General features: G+C 51.4%; 1 long non-coding RNA gene across 1 annotated transcript in view; it reads left to right on the forward strand.

Moving 5' to 3' along the window:
- The first annotated feature begins 1,023 nt into the window (after positions 1-1,023).
- LOC140405578 (uncharacterized) overlaps positions 1,024-20,302 on the forward strand; it is a 246,236-nt gene continuing 226,957 nt past the window's right edge. Inside the window, exon 1 of the long non-coding RNA XR_011938667.1 lies at positions 1,024-1,096. This is a non-coding gene — a long non-coding RNA (uncharacterized lncRNA). The remainder of the gene's footprint in view (positions 1,097-20,302) is intronic.

Consider the following 20,302-nt stretch of genomic DNA (forward strand, 5'->3'; position numbering starts at 1 on the left):
AAGGAATTCCAGAGATTCACAACCGTTTGGGTGAAGAAGTTCCCCCTACACTCCGTCCTAAATCTACCTCCCCTTATTTTGAGGCTATGCCCCCTAGTTCTGCTTTCCCCGACCAGGGGAAACAACCTGCCCGCATCTATCCTATCTATTCCCTTCATAATCTTATATGTTTCTATAAGATCCGCCCCCCCCCCCCTCCGCATCCTTCTAAACTCCAACGGGTACAGTCCCAGTCTACTCAACCTCTCGTCATAATCTAATCCCCTCAACTCTGGGATCAACCTAGTGAATCTCCTCTGCACTCCCTCCAGTGCCAATATGTCCTTTCTCAGGTAAGGAGACCAAAACTGAACACAATACTCCAGATGTGGCCTCACCAACACCCTATACAATTGCAGCATAACCTCCCTAGTCTTGAACTCCCTCCTCCAGCAACGAAAGACAAAACTCGATTAGCCTTCTTAATCACCTGTTGCACCTGCACACCAACTTTTTGCGACTCGTGCACCAGCACACCCAGGTCTCTCTGCACAGCAGCATGTTTTAACATCTTACCGTTTAAATAATAAACCATTCCTCTGTTATTCCTCCCAAAATGGATAGCCTCACACTTGGCAACATTGAATTCCATCTGCCAGACCCTAACCCATTCACCTAACCTATCCAAATCCTTCTGCAGACTTCCGGTATCCTCTGCACTTTTTGCTTTACCACTCATCTTAGTGTCGTCTGCAAACTTTGACACATTGCACTTGGTCCCCAACTCCAAATCATCTATGTAAATTGTGAACAATTGCGGGCCCAACACTGATCCTTGAGGGACCCCACTAGTTACACGTTGCCAACCAGAGAAACACCCATTTATCCCCACTCTCTGCTTTCTGTTAGTTAACCAATCCTCTACCCATGCTACCACTTTACCCTCAATGCCATGCATCTTTAGTTTATGCAGCAACCTTTTGTGTGGCACCTTGTCAAAAGCTTTCTGGAAATCCAGGTATACCACATCTGCAATGTGAGCAGGAATCTTTGGACAAGGGCTATTCTCCAGAGGACAAGTGGATGGACTGAGGCCTACTCCACAGGCCGCACTCACGTGAGTTGTCTCTTTATTGCCGCCCCGGCCTTGCACTTAGACACAAACACATTAACCGTTTGGTGGGTGACAAAGAGCAAATTAAAAACCTGCAATATGAAGCTGTCTAAATTTTGTTTATGAACCCAAAATAACAGGGTTCTTTTAAATCTGGGTGTCCCGAAAGAGAGGGAGGGGTTGGATTTCATTCTCTGAGCCCCGATCACTCTCTGTATAACCTGTTAGCTATTTTAAACGACACTCAACACTGCTGACTGCACCTTCTGGGATCTTTCTGTGTACCAATGGATTTTGTTTTAAAAAGGTTTTTCTCAGTTTTGAGAGGCAGTTTAACTCTTTCAGAGGATTGAAGGGAGTTCTTTAGACTGGGTCCAATCCACACACACAGGATGAGGGGGGAGGAAAGGGTTTAGATCCAGGGGGGACTGGAGCTCGTAGCAGGAGTGAGGGGGGTGGGCGGGGGGAGAGGAAATACAGCATCCCGCCTGGTTAGGTTCACATTGCTGCTGCTGTGGGATCTTGCTGTTCACGCACAGGCCTGTGGCCTTTGCCCGCAAAGTAATTGAGATCTCAACTCTTAAATTAAAATAGCACACGGACTGCAAAGTGGGTTCGAAGGTCTCACATTTTAAGGAATTGGGAATGAGTGAGTTGCTGAACCGATTTCACAGGGGACTGAGGGGATATTCAGCCAGGATCACACTGCTGCGTGTGGGATCTTACTGTGCAATCAATACTGCTGTCAGTTTGTACAGTGCAACAATGGTGTAGAAACAGAGAGAGATAGAGAAATCCCAGATCAGAAATTCTGAACTCAATTTGCAAAGTGTTATCATTTTGGCGATCTCCCTGTGTACACGTTGCCAGCAGAATTCACAAAATTAATAATATTGGGGTCACTTTAGGGCAGCAGGGTGGCGCAGTGGGTTAGCACTGCAGCCTCACGGCGCCGAGGTCCCAGGTTCGATCCCGTCAGTGTCCGTGTGGAGTTTGCACATTCTCCCCGTGTCTGCGTGTGTTTCACCCCCACAACCCAAAGGTGTGCTACGTTGGTGAATTGGCCACCCTAAATTGCCCCTTAATTGGAAAAAATGAATTGGGTATTTTAAATTTATTTTCAAAAAATTAAACAATAAAAAAATAGTGGGGTCACTTTCAAAACAAATTCATTGACTGTAAAGTAATCTCGATGGCTCGGAATAACAGTCCCTTAACTTGAAGCGGGTATAATTCTGGAATGAAGCCTGTATTTTAGGCCGAGACATAAATATGAGGGAGAAATTAAATTGGCAGGGGGCCATTTGAATTCAGGTTACTGTTGTTGTGAGTGTTGGATTCCTGTGCCTGACTCTCTCTCTCTCTCCTTCCCAACTACTGGGGTACTGGGGTGAGGGGGAGACAGAGCGCGGAGTACGGAAAGAGTGTGGGGAGGGGTGTGAGGGAGATTAGAGAGAGGGAGAGGAGAAAGACAGAGAGAGCATGAAGGGAGAGGGAGGCTGTGAAAAAGAGAGGCTTTCTCTCCCTCTCTACCTTCTTTCCATTCTTGTCTCCCTCTCTCTCTGTCTCCCCAGCGTTCTGCCACTATCTGTCCATCTCTCTACAGCATTTTAGTGTCTCTTTAAACCTTTAATCTATGAAAACCACCCCACAAACTGCAATGGGGAGTCTCATCACATCTTTCTGGGGATACCCTGATTTGGGAAAAGAATAGAAATAAATGGTGGGAGGGAGACTTTAAAAAGTCTCTAAACGGACCGGGCAGTGGGTTTCCCAGTTTAAAGAGGGGAGTTTCTCTCTTTCTGGGGACAGTGGATGTGTCTCCAGACTGGGAATACCCATGGTGTTCAGGGGGGGGAGTATAGGGGGGGGGCAGGGGGAGATGGAAGAACAAATATAGCAGGCTATGGAAGGAATATGCCCCCCCCCCCCACTCACCTGCCTGTCCCTGACAGGATCACATTGCTGGTTGTGGGATCCTGCTGTGCATCAATGGCCTGCTGCATTTCCTAAACTTCAACTTAGAGACCACACACATTTAAAATTAAACTAGTTGTCTGAGTGTAAAGCAGTCGGGAGGGGGTGAGGGAGTGGGTGTGAAATGAATAGGCCGCAGCCTGGGTAAAGATTTGTCCTCAATCCCAGTGGTGTTTGTGTTTTAGACAGGGCGGTGGCATTGGAAGGATTTCTGAGGGGGTTTTGTGGTGAAATATCCCTGTCTCTGTCCCTCCAGCTTTCTATATCTCTCTCTTTCCAATCTCTCTCTCTTTCCAATCTCTCCCTCTTTCCCATCTCTCTCTCTTTCCAATCTCTCCCTCTTTCCCATCTCTCCCTCCTTCCCAATCTCTCCCTCCTTCCCAATCTCTCCCTCCTTCCCAACCTCTCCCTCTTTCCAATCTCTCCCTCCTTCCCAATCTCTCCCTCCTTCCCTAGTTCTGCTTTCCCCGACCAGGGGAAACAACCTGCCCCCATCTATCCTATCTATTCCCTTCATAATCTTATATGTTTCTATAAGATCCCCCCCGCATTCAACTTAGAGACCACACACATTTAAAATTAAACTAGTTGTCTGAGTGTAAAGCAGTCGGGAGGGGGTGAGGGAGTGGGTGTGAAATGAATAGGCCGCAGCCTGGGTAAAGATTTGTCCTCAATCCCAGTGGTGTTTGTGTTTTAGACAGGGCGGTGGCATTGGAAGGATTTCGGAGGAGGTTTTATGGTGAAATCTCCCTGTCTCTGTCCCTCCAGCTTTCTATATCTCTCTCTTTCCAATCTCTCTCTCTTTCCAATCTCTCCCTCCTTCCCAATCTCTCCCTCTTTCCAATCTCGCTCTCTTTCCAATCTCTCCCTCTTTCCCATCTCTCCCTCCTTCCCAATCTCTCTCTCTTTCCAATCTCTCTCTCTTTCCAATCTCTCCCTCCTTCCCAATCTCTCCCTCTTTCCAATCTCTCCCTCTTTCCAGCCATTTCTTTCTCTATTTCACCTTGTAGTAAATGTAAAAGAAAATCCCAATGCGATTTGTCGAGAGATAAGAGAGAGGGAGAGGGAAAACAGAGAGAGGGTGGAGGGAGAGCGAGAGGAAAAGAGAGGGGAGAGAGAGGTCGGAGGGAGATGGAGAGAAAAAGAGAGGTGGAGAGAGAAAGACAGAGAGAGATACAGTGAAAAGGAAAGGGTCTGTGGGTGGGGTTCTGCTGTGTGCAGTCAAGCTCGGCCCAGTTACATTGTGTTTTAGAAAGTGCGATTTTACACAAACTACAGTCCTGAGACAGTCGATTTGAAAATGTCTCCTGAGGGAAAGAAGCCCTGTGAGAAAATGAGAGGGGGTGTGGGAGAAATTCCCTGTCTCTTTTTTCCCCACCGCACCTCCCCCCTCCCCCACCACAAGCCTCTCTCTCTCTCTCCGGCTACCTCTCTCTATATTTCCTCTTCCAATAAAATGATAGAAACACCAATGTGATTTGTCGTTATTTGAATGGGGGGCTGGCGGGGGTGGGGAATGTGTGTGTGTGGGGGCGGGGGGGGGAGGTTGAGTGGGAGGTTGTTAAGAGACACAGGATATGGACTGGGCTCCTGTATCCATCATGTTTATTTATTGTGGGATCCTGCTGTGCACACTGCAACATGTAAACGTGAACACACCGCCTTTCCTAATGTTGCCCAGGTGCTGGGATTGAAGTTGTAAATGTGAGGCAGTGTCAGGGACTGTTTCTAATCCCAGAGTATCTCCTGTGCTGAAGATGGGCTGATTAGTGAAGTGTTGGTGATGGGGAGGGGGGTGCATGTGTGTGTGTGTGTGTGTGTCTGGGGCAGGCTGGGGGGGGGGGGCAGGCTGGGCTGGGGGGGGGGGTAATTCAGTCACCGAGTTCTCCAAAGTCTCCAAACTTTCCCCCACTCCCCCCACCTCACTGCCAGTTTCAAAGAGGGACTTTCATTTCACTTCAATGAGACAATTGGCCAATTGCACAGTGCCCGTGTTTTACTGGAACGTCAGTGTTGTGGGTGGAAAAGCCCAGGGCAGCGTTTGAATTGACTTTGACAAAATTTCTGCTTGTCAGATTCTCTGTCTCTTTCCCCGTCTTACTCCCCGAGTCAGAGAAATGGGTGAAGAGAGAGTGGCGAGGGAGGGGAGAGAGCGAGGGAAACAGGAGTAGAGAACAGAATAGAGGTGGAGTTTGGTGGGAGGGTCAAAGAGGGGATGGGGAGGTGGGGGGGGGGATAGGCACACAGTATATGGGGGTCTCCAGTGTGGAGTCAGTGCCCTGCTCCCAGTCTCAGGGGGGTGGGGCAGGGGAGGGTTAGGTTATGTCCCCTCCCCCCCCCCCCCCCAAAGGTGCTTTACAGTCCATGAACTAGTTTAATTTGACATTGTGTGTGGTCACTAAGCTGACAGTCCAGGGAAGGCTGCAGGCCAGTGGTGCACAGCAAGATCCCACAGACAGCAATGTGATCCTATCCGGGTGGGGAGGTGGGAGACACACTTTCCTTCCCCTGCCCGCTGACATCCTCCCTCCCTCTCCCCCGTACCCACACCCTCTCTCTGAACACGCCCCACCCCACCCGTGAACACCATCTGTATTGCCAGTCTGCAGACACTTCCCCTCTGCCCCCAGAAAGAGTTACCCTGCCCTCTGTGCACTGGCAAATCAGCTGCCCATTCCTTTAGGAGTCTTTTTCCAATCGCCCTTCCAGCAAATATTTCTATTCCCCAATCCGGTGCAGAAAGTGGGAGAAGTTAGCGGAAGCTGAGTTGAAAGTTGTTTAACACCAGACTGCATTCTGGATTCATGCTAGCAGGTTTATACATGGCGATGACGTGAGGCTTTAGTGACATTCGCAGGAATCAGTTTGAATTGAGATTTAGTGACAGGCTGACTTTCAATTTGTCCCTTTGTCTCTCTTTACCCATGTCTCTCTCTATTTCCTCAGTCTGTGTCTCGTTCTGTCTCTCTCTGACTGTCTGTCTCTCCCTGTCTCCCGCTCCCTCTGACTGTCTCTCTCTCTTTACCTCTCTCTCTCTCTGACTGTCTCTCTCTCTCTTTACCTCTCTCTCTCTCCCTCCGCTCCTGCCTTTCTGTCTCTGCCAGTCTCTCCCTCGCTTTGTCTCTCTCTCTCTCTGCCTGTCTCTCTCCCTCTCTCTTTACCTCTCTCTCTCTCTCCCTCCGTCCCTGCGTTTATGTCTCTGCCAGTCTCTCCCTCACTCTCTCTCTCTGACTGTCTCTCTCTCTCTCTCGCTTTACCTCTCTCTCTCTCTCTGACTGTCTCTCTCCCTCTCTCTTTACCTCTCTCTCTCCCTCCGTCCCTGCGTTTATATCTCTGCCAGTCTCTCCCTCCCTCTCTCTCCCTCTCTCTCTCTCTGACTGTCTGTCTCTCTCTCGCTTTACCTCTCTCTCTCTCTGACTGTCTCTCTCTCTCTCTCTTTGCCTCTGTCTCTCTCCCTCCGTCCCTGCGTTTATGTCTCTGCCAGTCTCTCCCTCCCTCTCTCTCCCTCTCTCTCTCTCTGACTGTCTGTCTCTCTCTCGCTTTACCTCTCTCTCTCTCTGACTGTCTCTCTCTCTCTCTCTTTGCCTCTGTCTCTCTCCCTCCGTCCCTGCGTTTATGTCTCTGCCAGTCTCTCCATCACTGTCTCTCCCTCTCTCACTCTGACTGTCTGTCTCTCTCTCTCTTTACCTCTCTCTCTCTCCCTCCGTCCCTGCGTTTATATCTCTGCCAGTCTCTCCCTCCCTCTCTCTCCCTCTCTCTGTGTCTCTCTGACTGTCTGTCTCTCTCTCTCTGACTGTCTCTCTCTCTCTCTTTACCTCTCTCTCTCCCTCCGTCCCTGCCTTTATATCTCTGCCAGTCTCTCCCTCAATCTGTCTCTCTCCCTCCCTCTCTCTCTCTCTCTCTCTCTCTGACTGTCTGTCTCTCTCTCTCTGACTGTCTCTCTCCCTCTCTTTACCTCTCTCTCCGTCCCTGTCTTTATATCTCTGCCAGTCTCTCCCTCAATCTGTCTCTCTCTCTCTCCCTCTCTCTCTGACTGTCTCTCTCTCTCTCTTTACCTCTCTCTCTCTCCCTCCGCTCCTGCCTTTCTGTCTCTACCAGTCACTCTCTCTACCTCCTCCCCACCCGTCTTTTTCTCTCTCTCTCCATAAACAGTAAACACTTGGAATAGAACATAGAACAGTACAGCAGAGAACAGGCCCTTCGGCCCCTCGATGTTGTGCCGAGCCTTGTCCGAAACCAAGATCAAGCTATCCCACTCCCTGTCATTCTGGTGTGCTCCATGTGACTATCCACTAACCGCTTGTAAGTTCCTAAAGTGTCCGACTGCACTCTCACAGTTGACGGCAGTCCGTTCCACACCCTAACCACTCTCTGAGTAAAGAACCTACCTCGGACATCCCTCCTATATCTCCCACCCTGAATCTTCTCGTTGTGCCCCCTTGTAACAGCTACATCCACCCGAGGAAATAGTCTCTGAACGCCCACTCTATCTATCCCCCTCATTTTCTTATAAACCTCTATTCAGTCGCCTCTCATCCCCCTCCGCTCCAAAGACAAAAGCCCTAGCTCCCTCAAACTTCCCTCATAAGACCCATCCTGCAAACCAGGCAGCATCCTGGTAAATCTCCTTTGCACCCTGATGCACGAGCAATGACCACTAAAGCGAGGTTGTCGTCCAACTGAAGGCTTTAATAAGCTGGACGTTTCCCCCAGCAGCTCAGGCTGGGGCGGCACGGGCTCTTATACCCCGCCTAGCAGGGCGGAGCTTTCATACATTCTAACCAATAGGAAGCATTCAGTTTCCACCAATGGTGCTTCAGCCTATCAGGTACCGTAATACCTATAATACCACATTCACCCCCTGTTAAAAAAGAGTCCGGCGGGGGTGGTGGCCTGAAACTACAAAACATGGCACCGTGGTATAATTAGTTATGGAGATACTGTAATACCTCCGTACAGTGTTTAGTAACTATTTACAAGTCTGATAGCTGTGTACATTCGATGGTTTCTATTTACAGATTACAATTAAAATGAAGCAATCAGTCGATCGGGGGCCCTGGCCGTCCTCTCTGACCGTCGGAGCTTTTTCTGACTCCGGTGGAGGCTCGGGCGTCTGAGACTCCGGGAGCGTGGCTTCCATCTCCATGGCTGCTTCGGCACTCCTCGACGGCGCTGGTGGGGAAAACGGTTGACCTGGAAGGGGGCGTCGGTGGGTGGGGGGGGGTCCTCGGCGGGGCCGATGGAAGGGCCGATCCTCCGGGAAGGTGCTGCCGTGGAGGGGAGGGTGGGACTGGCGGCTGGAATGTACATGGGGTTCCGGCGGGCGCCAGGTCCCATAGGGAGACCGTATCTTGTCGGCCGTCGGGGTATGTCTCATAGGCGTACTGGGGGTTAGCGTGGAGCAGATGGACCCTCTCGACCAACGGGTCCGACGTGTGCGCCCGCACGTGTTTTCAGGGCAGGATGGGACCGGGTGCTGCCAGCCAGGTCGGGAGCGAGGTCCCAGAGGAGGACTTCCTGGGGAAGACAAGGAGACGTTCGTGAGGTGTCTGGTTGGTGGTGGTACAAAGCAGTGACCGGATGGAGTGGAGGGCATCCGGGAGGACTTCTTGCCAGCGGGAGACTGGGAGGTTCCTGGACTGTAGGGCCAGCAGGACGGTCTTCCAGACGTTTCCCTTCTCCCTCTCTACCTGTCCGTTACCCCGGGGGTTGTAACTGGTCGTCCTGCTCGAGGCGATGCGCTTGCTGAGCAGGAATTGACGCAGTTCGTCGCTCATAAAGGAGGACCCACTATCACTGTGTATGTAAGCGGGGAACGCGAACAGTGTAAAGATACCCTGGAGGGCCTTGATAACGGTCTTTACGGTCATGTCGGGGCAGGGGATGGCGAACGGGAACAGTCCTCGTCAATCACGTTCAGGAAGTACGTGTTGCGGTCGGTGGAGGGGAGGGGGCCTTTGAAGCCCATGCTGAGGCGTTCAAAGGGACGGGAAGCCTTTATCAGGTGTGCCCTCTCTGGCCGGTAGAAGTGTGGTTTGCACTCCGCGCAGATTTGGCAGTTCCTGGTGGCTGTCCTGACCTCCTCGATGGAGTCGGGCAGGTTGCGGGTCTTGACAAAATGGAAAAGGCGAGTGGCCCCCGGGTGGCAGAGGTCCTCGTGGAGGGCTCGGAGGCGGTCCACTTGTTCGGTGGCACATGTGCCGTGGGACAGGGCGTCAGGAGGTTCGTTTAGCTTCCCGGGACGATACAAGATCTCGGAGTTGTAGGTGGAGAGCTCGATCCTCCACTGCAAGATTTTGTCGTTTTTGATTTTGCCCCGCTGTGCATTATCGAACATCAAAGCAACCGACCGTTGGTCAGTGAGGAGAGTGAATCTCTTGCCGGCCAGGTAATGCCTCCAATGTCGCACAGCTTCCACTATGGCCTGGGCCTCCTTTTCGACTCAGGAGTGGCGGATTTCGGAGGCATGGAGGGTACTGGAGAAGAAGGCCACGGGTCTGCCTGCTTGGTTGAGGGTGGCCGCCAGAGCTACATCGGACGCATCGCTCTCGAGCTGGAAGGGGAGGGACTCGTCGATGGCGCGCATCGTGGCCTTTGCAATGTCTGCTTTGATGCGGCTGAAGGCCTGGCGGGCCTCTATCGACAGGGGAAGAACTGTGGATTGGATCAGGGGACGGGGCTTTTCCGCGTAGTTGGGGACCCACTGGGCATAGTAGCCCAGGCAACATTTCAGGGCCTTGGAGCAGTGAGGGAGGGTGAACTCCATAAGGGGGCGCATGCGTGCAGGGTCGGGGCCTATAACTCCATTTCGCACCTTGTAGCCGAGGATGGCTAGACGGTCGGTGCTAAACACGCATTTATCCTTGTTGTATGTCAGGTTAAGGATTTTAGAGGTCTGGAGAAATGTTCGGAGGTTGGTGTCGTGGTCCTGCTGGTCGTGGCCGCAGACGGTGACATTATAGAGATACGGGAATGTTGCCCGTAAACCGTGCCAGTCAACCATTCGGTCCATCTCGCGCTGGAAGACCGAGACCCCGTTGGCTCATGTCACAACAATGATTACTGGAATTAAAACCTGAGATATAATTGTTAGTGTCAGCGACATGCAAAATATTTCAAAATGCATATTATTGTAGCAAGTTAAAAAAATTAATACATATCGTTGGTGATCAATGGATTGAATGGAATCAGTTCCTTCCCATGAGCATTCTGTCGGAATATTATCAGCGTTTTAATGGTCTGTCTTTGGTTCTCAGTTCCATCAGGTCCGGTTTCCGAAGCTGCGCGCGGCATTCCCCATTCCCGCAGCCGGTCAGTGAGTTTCCCGTTGTGGCCTCCCCACGGCGTGGGGAAACCCGCGGACATGGGGGCGCTGCCGGCGAAGGGGAGGATCCTGCCCAGGGAGAACCCCATTGATTGGGATTGTGAGCTGAACAAATGCATGTTTAATTGATGTTATTATCGTTGTGTGGTCAGGAATTACAGATTCTATTCCACTGAATAACAATCTCCATTTCATTATTGTATAAACAATAATGAGAAACGGTCTGTGATTACTGGAATGAACAATCCTGCGGCAATCGCAGTCAAAGATGCAATGAAATGTTTTCAGTCATTTGCTGTGTTTAGTGGACTGAAAAACAATTTTCTATTGATGTTGCGAAATAATAATTGGTTGTAATGTTTGTTGAACTTCAACATAATGAACAAACACGTAATGAATGAATGAGTTAATTGTTTATTCGGCCAAGCAGTGAGTTCGAGTTCACTCTCATTATTGGGATAAATTACGTTAACAGGTGACTGATCTTCGACAGAAAATAATTAAATAATTCAAGTAATAAACACTCCATCTGTCATAATTTCACCAGTTTCAAGATATTTAATATCTGGACTCCGGATCGGATTTGGATTTGTTTGTTGTAACGTGTACCGAGGGACAGTTACAGTGAATTCTCTATTCCAGATCTAACAGATCATTTAGTCGATGAGAAGAAACCAAAGTCCGTTAATGGGGCAACGAAAGGTCCACACTGCAAATACAGAGACAGCGGCATCGAGTGAAGCATCCAGGAGTAGTATTAATCAGATCAGTCCAGAAGAGGGTCGTTTCGCAGTCCAGTAACAGCGGGGAAGAAGCTGTATTTGAATCTGTTTCTGCGTGTTCTCAGACTTTCGTATCTCCTGACCGATGGCAAAAGTTTGCAGTTAGTAAGCCGGTTGGATGTCTCTTTGATTATGCTGCCCGCTTTCCCAAGGCAGCGGTAGATACAGGCAATGGATGGGAGGTGGGTTCGCCTGATGGACGAGGCGGTGTTCACGACTCTTCGATGTTTCTTGCGGTCTTAGGCTGAGCAATTGCGACACAACGCTGCAATGCAGCCAGATAGGATGCGTTCGATGCTGCACCTGTAAACGTTGGTAAGAGTCAGTGGGGACATGCCGAATTTCCTTAGTTTCATGAGGAAGTATAGGCCCTGTTGTGATTTTTTAGTGGTAGCGTCGACGTGCTTGGAGCAGACAGATTTTTGGTGATGTGCGCAACAAGGAATTTGAAGCTATCAACCATCTCCACCTCGGCCCCGCTGATGCACACAGTAGTGTGTACAGTACTTAGCTTCCTAAAAACAATGACCAGATCTTTAGTTTCCCGTCATTGAGGGAGAGATTGTTGTCGCTGCACCACTCTACTGGATTCTCTATCCCCCTCCCGTATTATGACTTATCGTTGTTCGAGATCTGACCGAGCAGCAAACTTTAAATGGAGTTGGAGCCACATATTGCCACACGTCCTGGCTGTATAGGTAGTGTCGTACGGGGCTAAGCACGCAGCCTTCTGGGCACCGGTAATGAGAACAATCGCGGAGAAGGTCAGAATGATTGTGTCCGAAAGCGGAGCGTTAGTCAATGAATATGAGACTGACGTCGGAGTCCTTGTTGTGGAGATGTTCCAGGGATGAGTGTCGGGCCAGTGAGATGGCGTCTGCTGAGGACCGGTTACGGCACTATGCAAATTGTCGTGGATCGAGGCATCCGAGGAGTGTGGTGTTGATGTGCTTCATGGCCAAACTCTCGAAGCACTTCACTTCGATCGATGTCAAGGCCAACGGACGGTAGCCTTTGAGGCAAGTTGTCTGGTTCTTCTTTCTTCTGGATATTTTATTATTTTTGTCAGTGGTTGCAAAATATCCGTCTCCCATTGAACAACACCTCCACCTGATTGTAACTGTGTGAACAATTGCCCCGTCCGGGCCCCCCTCACCATCGCCACCATATTGTGAATGTGTGTGTGTGAGGTTGTGAACACCGAACACTTCTGTCCGCCCACTCTCCACACCCTCCACGTTATTGTGAACAGATGTGTGAGGTTGTGAACTATTAACCCACCACATGACCTCCTCATCACCTCCCTACTTTACTGTGAGTGCGTATGAGGTTGTGAAAAACTAGCACGTACAAGCGTTCCTAAGTCTGCCCTTCGAAATGACTGTGAGAGTGTTAGTGTGTGAATTGGGGAACAAGTGTTCCGCCGCCACAACCTCACCGTCCTCTTCAACTGATAGTGATCATGTGTGTGAAGTTGTGAACTATTTCCCGGTTCAATCCACACGACAGCATATCCAATATGTTCTGAGAGTGTGAGGTTGAGAACAATTCCCCATACAACCGCGGCCTCAGAACGCCACCCATATTATTGAGAGTGAGTGTGAGGTTCAGAACAACTGCCGGGTCCAACCGCCCTCGTCACAACTCCCTCCACCTCAGCGTGAGGGGATTGATGTGGTGCAGAGTTGCCCCTCCCAAAGGCATATCAGCCGACTGTATTGTGAGTGTGTGAGGTTGTGGACAAGTACTCTGTCCAACCGCCCCGAACGACTAATCGGGTTCGGGAAAATCCCAAGGCTTTTTACACGTACATAAAAAGCAAGAGGGTAGCCAGGGAACGGATTGGCCCACTGAAGGATAGGCAAGGGAATCTATGTGTGAAGCCAAGGAAATGGGCGAGGTACTAAATGAATACTTTGCATCAGTATTCACCAAAGAGAAGGAATTAGTGGATGTTGAGTCTGGAGAAGGGGGTGTAGATAGCCTGGGTCACATTGTGATCCAAAAAGACGAGGTGTTGGGTGTCTTAAAAAATATTAAGGTAGATCAGTCCCCAGGGCCTGATGGGATCTACCCCAGAATACTGAAGGAGGCTGGAGAGGAAATTGCTGAGGCCTTGACAGAAATCTTTGGATCCTCACAGTCTTCAGGTGATGTCCCCGAGGACTGGAGAATAGCCACTCTTGATCCTTTGTTTAAGAAGGGTAGCAGGGATAATCCAGGGACCTACAGGCCGGTGAGCCTTACGTCAGTAGTAAGGAAATTACTGGAGAGAATTCTTCGAGACAGGATCTACTCCGATTTAGAAGCAAATGGACGTATTAGTGAGAGAGCATAGTTTTGTGAAGGGGAGGTCGTGTCTCACTCAATTGATAAAGTTTTTAGAAGAGGTCACAAAGATGATTTATGCAGGTAGGGTAGTGGAAGCTGTCTACATGGACTTCAGTAAGGCCTTTGACAAGGTCCCTCATGGCAGACTGGTACAAAAGGTGAAGTCACATGGTATCAGGGGTGAGCTGCCAAGGTGGAAACAGCGGGCAGCACGGTAGCATTGTGGATAGCACAATTGTTTCACAGCTCCAGGGTCCCAGGTTCAATTCCGGCTTGGGTCACTGTCTGTGCGGAGTCTGCATGTTCTCCCCGTGTCTGCGTGGGTTTCCTCCGGGTGCTCCGGTTTCCTCCCACAGTCCAAAGATGTGCAGGTGAGGTGGATTGGCCATGATAAATTGCCCTTAGTGTCCAAAATTGCCCTTAGTGTTGGGTGGGGCTACTGGGCCCACACCTTCATTGAAAGTAACTGTCTTAGTTAGCAGCTGGAAAAAAGGATGAGGTTCAGTTGAATTTGGTGATAATTCTAGGTGTGAAAATTTGCTAAACAAGGTAAACTAAAGAAAGCTGGAGACTATCAGTCTACGAGAAACATAATTCAAAGCCAAAATCAAAGTCAAAATTATGAGCTGAGGACACAATTGGAAAATAAAACTACAGAAATGACAGGAATTAAAAGTAACACCTCTTGAAACCAAAGCATTTTGATCATCACAAAGGAAACACTGTAATCCGATCTCTGAGATGCAGTTATGTCAAAATGAATACGTAGTTGGATTAGAAGGTTTAATCAAACGTACTTTGTACAATCAAAGTTAAATAAGTTACTTTACAATAAAATCATAAAAGCTAGATAACTGTTAGAAAAATATATAAACCCAGAGAGCAGGGCAGGAACTACCAGAACCAGAACTCAGAGGGAGGGAGAGAGAGAAGCAGAGAAGAAACAAGCAGCTCAGAGTCAGATTACAGTCAGCTCGGCCATGGGAAAGACAAGGCATAGCAGCCGAGCTAAAACAGCTAATACATCTCAGGAAGACTAGAATTTAAAGAGTCAGCTCTATGTCAGCTCAGAGATAGCCAGCAGAGCCAGCTCTCACAGCTCGGTACATGGGAAAGACAGGACACAGCAACCGAGCTCATCAGCGATTACATCTAAAGAAGACCAGACTTTATATAGAAGATTGATTGTCAAGGTGGGCCTGAAGGTCCCTTCAACCACCCAGAAGGACCCAGAAGCAAGGTCTTTTTCCTTTCTGTAAAGAAAGTATTTGCAGCTTTTAAAAGAAAAAATATAATAATAAAATAACTTAATTTAACCTGAAATAGTGGTTATTCCAAAGTCTACTTTACTTACTTAGCAATGCGGGACCCAGGATCGATGGTACTCAGTGGTAAGTAGATTAAATCTTCGGTGAAGGTATGGGTTATACCGGGGGATAACTAGAAAACATAGTTTGACCTGAATAGCACCCACTGAAGCTTGCATCGGAGTCGGGGAGTGAGAATCCCTGATCACCATTTAGAATGTCGGCCCTTTTTGGTATCGGGGGACTTCTAAGAATAGTGGTGAGTTTTCAAAAACATGGCGCCCAACGTTTTAATTAAAACTCTGTCAATTACGCCGAATGGGTTGCTTTATTTTCCACACGGCAGCCGTCGTGTTAACAACGTGAGAATTGCGCCCAGCCGGTTGTTTTGCTTTCTCCATGGCATCCAGCGTGGAGACCTAGAATATTAGAAGTTTCTAGGTAAAACGAGGCTAGAATAGTAGAAGTTTCTACATCAGCAGAGGGGGCTCGAATATTAGAAGTTTCTAGTTCCCAACAAACGGTTGGAATATGAGAAGTTTCTAACCAGCACAAAGGCGAGAATATTAGACGTTTCTGGTCTATTGTGAGTCAGACTTTACCTGCCGAGTTTAGTCTGGAAAGTCATGTGATTGATTTCTGTAAGGATATTCTGTGGATCGAGGGGACATAAAACTCAGGTTGGGTGTGAAATAAGCAAATTAGCAGATGCTGACCCTGAGAAAAGTCTGCAAGACATCTTGGTGACAGCACTAAAAATCCTGCATCCATTAGCAAGATAGCATTGGGCAGCAAGGTAGCATTGTGGATAGCACAATTGCTTCACGGCTCCAGGGTCCCAGGTTCGATTCCGGCTTGGGTCACTGCCTGTGCGGAGTCTGCACATCCTCCCCGTGTGTGCGTTGGTTTCCTCCGGGTGCTCCGGTTTCCTCCCACAGTCCAAAGATGTGCAGGTTAGGTGGATTGGCCATGATAAATTGCCCTTAGTGTCCAAAATTGCCCTTAGTGTTGGGTGGGGTTACTGGGTTATGGGGATAGGGTGGAAGTGTGGGCTTGGGTAGGGTGCTCTTTCCAAGAGCTGGTGTAGACTCGATGGGCCGAATGCATGATTACTGGTAAAAGGAGGTCAAAAACTAAATCATCCTTCGAGTAAGGCAGATTGTGAGGTTAAATCCTAAAGAAATAGAGCACGCCTAGAATCTTTAGAGACCAATAACCAATTGACCATTAACTAAAACGAGGGACACAGAGAGTGAGGGACGCAGTGCACGAGGGACACAGAGAGCGCGAGGGACACAGAGAGCCCGAGGGACACACAGAAAGAGAGGGACACAGACAGAGCGAGGGTCACAGACCGAGGGACACTGAGAGAGCGAGGGACACAGAGAGAGCGATGGACACAGAGAGAGCAAGGGACACACAGAAAGGGAGGGACACAGAGAGAGTGAGGGACACAGAGAGAGCGAGGGACACAGAGAGCCCGAGGGACCCACAGAAAGGGAGGGACACAGACAGAGCGAGGGTCACAGACCGAGGGACACTGAGAGAGCGAGGGACACAGAGAGAGCGAGGGACACACAGAAAGGGAGGGACACAGAGAGAGTGAGGGACACAGAGAGAGCGAGGGACACAGAGAGCGAGGGACACAGAGAGAAAGGGACACACAGAGAGAGCAAGGGACACAGACAGAGCCAGGGACACAGAGAGAGCAAGGGACATAGAGAGCGAGGGACACACAGAGAGAGCGAGGAACACAGAGAGTGAGGAACACTGAGAGCGAGGGAAACAGAGAGAGCGAGGGACACAGAGAGAGCGAGGGACACAGAGAGTGAGGGACACAGAGAGAGTGAGGGACACAGACCGAGGGACACAGACAGAGCGAGGGGCACAGAGAGAGCGAGGGACACAGAGAGAGCGAGGGACACAGAGAGCGAGGGGCACAGAGAGCGAGGGACACAGAGAGCGAGGGACACAGAGAGCGAGGGGCACAGAGAGCGAGGGACACACAGAGAGAGCGAGTGACACAGAGAGAGCGAGGGGCACAGAGAGTGAGGGACACAGAGAGAGCGAGGGACACAGAGAGAGCGAGGGGCACAGAGAGTGAGGGACACAGAGAGCGAGGGACACAGAGAGAGCGAGGGACACACAGAAAGGGAGGGACACAGAGAGAGTGAGGGACACAGAGAGAGCGAGGGACACAGAGAGAACGAGGGACACAGAGAGCGCGAGGGACACAGAGAGCACGAGGGACACAGAGAGCGATGGACAGAGAGAGAGGGACACAGAGAGAGAGGGGCACTGAGAGAGAGACAGAGAGACAGGGACACAGAGAAAGAGGGACACAGAGAAAGATGGACACAGAGTGAGAGGGACTGAGAGAGAGGGACAGTGAGGAACGCAGCGAGAGAGAGTGGGACAGAGGGAGAGAGTTGGACACAGCGAGAGAGACAAAGAGAGGGGGACACATGGAGGGAGAGGGACACATGGAGGGAGAGGGTCACAGAGAGAGCGAGGGACACAGAGAGAGCGAGGGACACAGAGAGAGCGAGGGACACAGCGAGAGCGAGGGACACAGAGAGAGCGAGGGACACAGAGAGTGTGGGACCCAGAGAGAGTGAGGGACACAGAGACTGAGGGATACAGAGAGCGCGAGGGACACAGAGAGGGCGAGGGACACATGGAGGGAGAGGGACACATGGAGGAAGAGGGACACAGAGAGAGCGAGGGACACAGAGAGAGCAAGGGACACAGAGAGAGCGAGGGACGCAGAGAGAGCGAGGGACACATGGAGGGAGAGGGACACAGCGAGAGCGAGGGACACATGGAGGGAGAGGGACACAGAGAGAGCGAGGGACACAGAGAGCGAGGGACACAGAGAGCGAGGGACACAGAGAGCGAGGGACACAGACAGAGCCAGGGACGCAGAGAGAGCGAGGGACACATGGAGGGAGAGGGACACAGCGAGAGCGAGGGACACAGAGAGAGCGAGGGACACAGAGAGAGCGAGGGACACAGAGAGCGAGGGACACAGAGAGCGAGGGACACAGTGAGAGCGAGGGACACAAAGAGAGTGAGGGACACAGGGAGAGCGAGGGACACAGAGAGAGCGAGGGACACACAGAGAGAGCGAGGGACACAGAGAGCAAGGGACACAGGGAGAGCGATGGACACAGAGAGAGCGAGGGACACAGAGAGCAAGGGACACAGCGAGAGCGAGGGACCCAGAGAGAGCGAGGGACACAGCGAGAGCGAGGGACACAGCGAGAGCGAGGGACACAGAGAGAGCGATGGACACATGGAGAGAGAGGGACACAGAGAGAGCGAGAGACACAGAGAAAGCGAGTGACACATGGAGGGAGATGGACACAGAGAGAGCGATGGACACAGAGAGAGCGAGGGACACAGAGAGCAAGGGACACAGAGAGCAAGGGACACAGCGAGCGCGAGGGACACAGAGAGAGCGAGGGACACAGGGAGAGCGAGGGTACAGCGAGAGCGAGGGACACAGCTAGAGCGAGGGATACAGAGAGAGCGAAGGACAAATGGAGGAAGAGGGACACAGAGAGAGCGAGGGACACAGAGAGAGCGAGGGACACAGAGAGAGCGAGGGACACAGAGAGTGAGAGACACAGAGAGCAAGGGACACAGCGAGAGAGAGAGAGGGACACAACGAGAGAGAGGCGGACACAGAGAGAGCAAGGGACACAGAGAGCAAGGGACACAGCGAGAGAGAGAGGGACACAACGAGAGAGAGGGGGACACTGCGAGAGGGACGGGTACACGGCGAGAGAGTGAGGGACACAGCGAGATAGAGAGGGACACAGCGAGTGAGAGAGGACCACAGCGAGAGAGAGAGGGGCACAGCGAGATAGAGAGGAGCACACCGAGTGAGGGAGGGACACAGTGAGAGAGAGTGGGACGCAGCGAGAGAGAGTGAGGGACGCAGCGAGAGATAGAGGGGGACACATCGAGAGGGACGGGTACACAGCGAGAGAGAGCGAGGAACACAGCGAGAGAGACAGAGAAAGCGAGGGACACAGAGCACAAGGGACACAGAGAGCGAGGGACACAGAGAGTGAGGGAAACAGAGTGAGGGACACAGAGAGTACGAGGGACACAGAGAGTGAGGGACACAGAGAGCGAGGGACACAGAGAGCGATTAACACAGAGAACGAGGGACACAGAGAGTGAGGGACACAGTGCACGAGGGACACAGAGAGCGAGAGGGACACAGAGAGCCCGAGGGACACACAGAAAGGGAGGGACACAGACAGAGCGAGGGTCACAGACCGAGGGACACTGAGAGAGCGAGGGACACAGAGAGAGCGATGGACACAGAGAGAGCAAGGGACACACAGAAAGGGAGGGACACAGAGAGAGTGAGGGACACAGAGAGCGAGGGACACAGAGAGTGAGGGAAACAGAGAGCAAGGGACACACAGAGAGAGCAAGGGACACAGACAGAGCCAGGGACACAGAGAGAGCAAGGGACAAAGAGAGAGCGAGGGGCACAGAGAGCGAGGGACACAGAGAGAGCGAGGGACACAGAGAGCGAGGGGCACAGAGAGCGAGGGACACACAGAGAGAGCGAGTGACACAGACAAAGCCAGGGACACAGAGAGAGGGAGGTACACAGAGAGAGCGAGGGACACACAGAGAGAGCGAGGAACACAGAGAGTGAGGAACACTGAGAGCGAGGGAAACAGAGAGAGCGAGGGACACAGTGAGAGCGAGGGACACAGAGAGCGAGGGACACAGAGAGTGAGGGAAACAGAGAGTGAGGGACACAGAGAGAACGAGGGACACACAGAAAGGGAGGGACACAGAGAGAGTGAGGGACACAGAGAGAGCGAGGGACACAGAGAGCGAGGGACACAGAGAGCAAGGGACACACAGAGAGAGCAAGGGACACAGACAGAGCCAGGGATACAGAGAGCGAGGGACATAGAGAGCGAGGGGCACAGAGAGCGAGGGACACAGAGAGAGCGAGGGACATGGAGAGCGAGGGGCACAGAGAGCGAGGGACACAGAGAGAGCGAGGGACACAGAGAGCGAGGGGCACAGAGAGCGATTAACACAGAGAACGAGGGACACAGAGAGTGAGGGACGCAGTGCACGAGGGACACAGAGAGCGCGAGGGACACAGAGAGCCCGAGGGACACACAGAAAGGGAGGGACACAGACAGAGCGAGGGTCACAGACCGAGGGACACTGAGAGAGCGAGGGACACAGAGAGAGCGATGGACACAGAGAGAGCAAGGGACACACAGAAAGGGAGGGACACAGAGAGAGTGAGGGACACAGAGAGCGAGGGACACAGAGAGTGAGGGAAACAGAGAGTGAGGGACACAGAGAGAACGAGGGACACACAGAAAGGGAGGGACACAGAGAGAGTGAGGGACACAGAGAGAGCGAGGGACACAGAGAGCGAGGGACACAGAGAGCAAGGGACACACAGAGAGAGCAAGGGACACAGACAGAGCCAGGG

Source organism: Scyliorhinus torazame, unplaced genomic scaffold (genome assembly GCF_047496885.1).
Source record: "Scyliorhinus torazame isolate Kashiwa2021f unplaced genomic scaffold, sScyTor2.1 scaffold_90, whole genome shotgun sequence".
NCBI classification, from domain to species: Eukaryota; Metazoa; Chordata; class Chondrichthyes; order Carcharhiniformes; family Scyliorhinidae; genus Scyliorhinus; species Scyliorhinus torazame.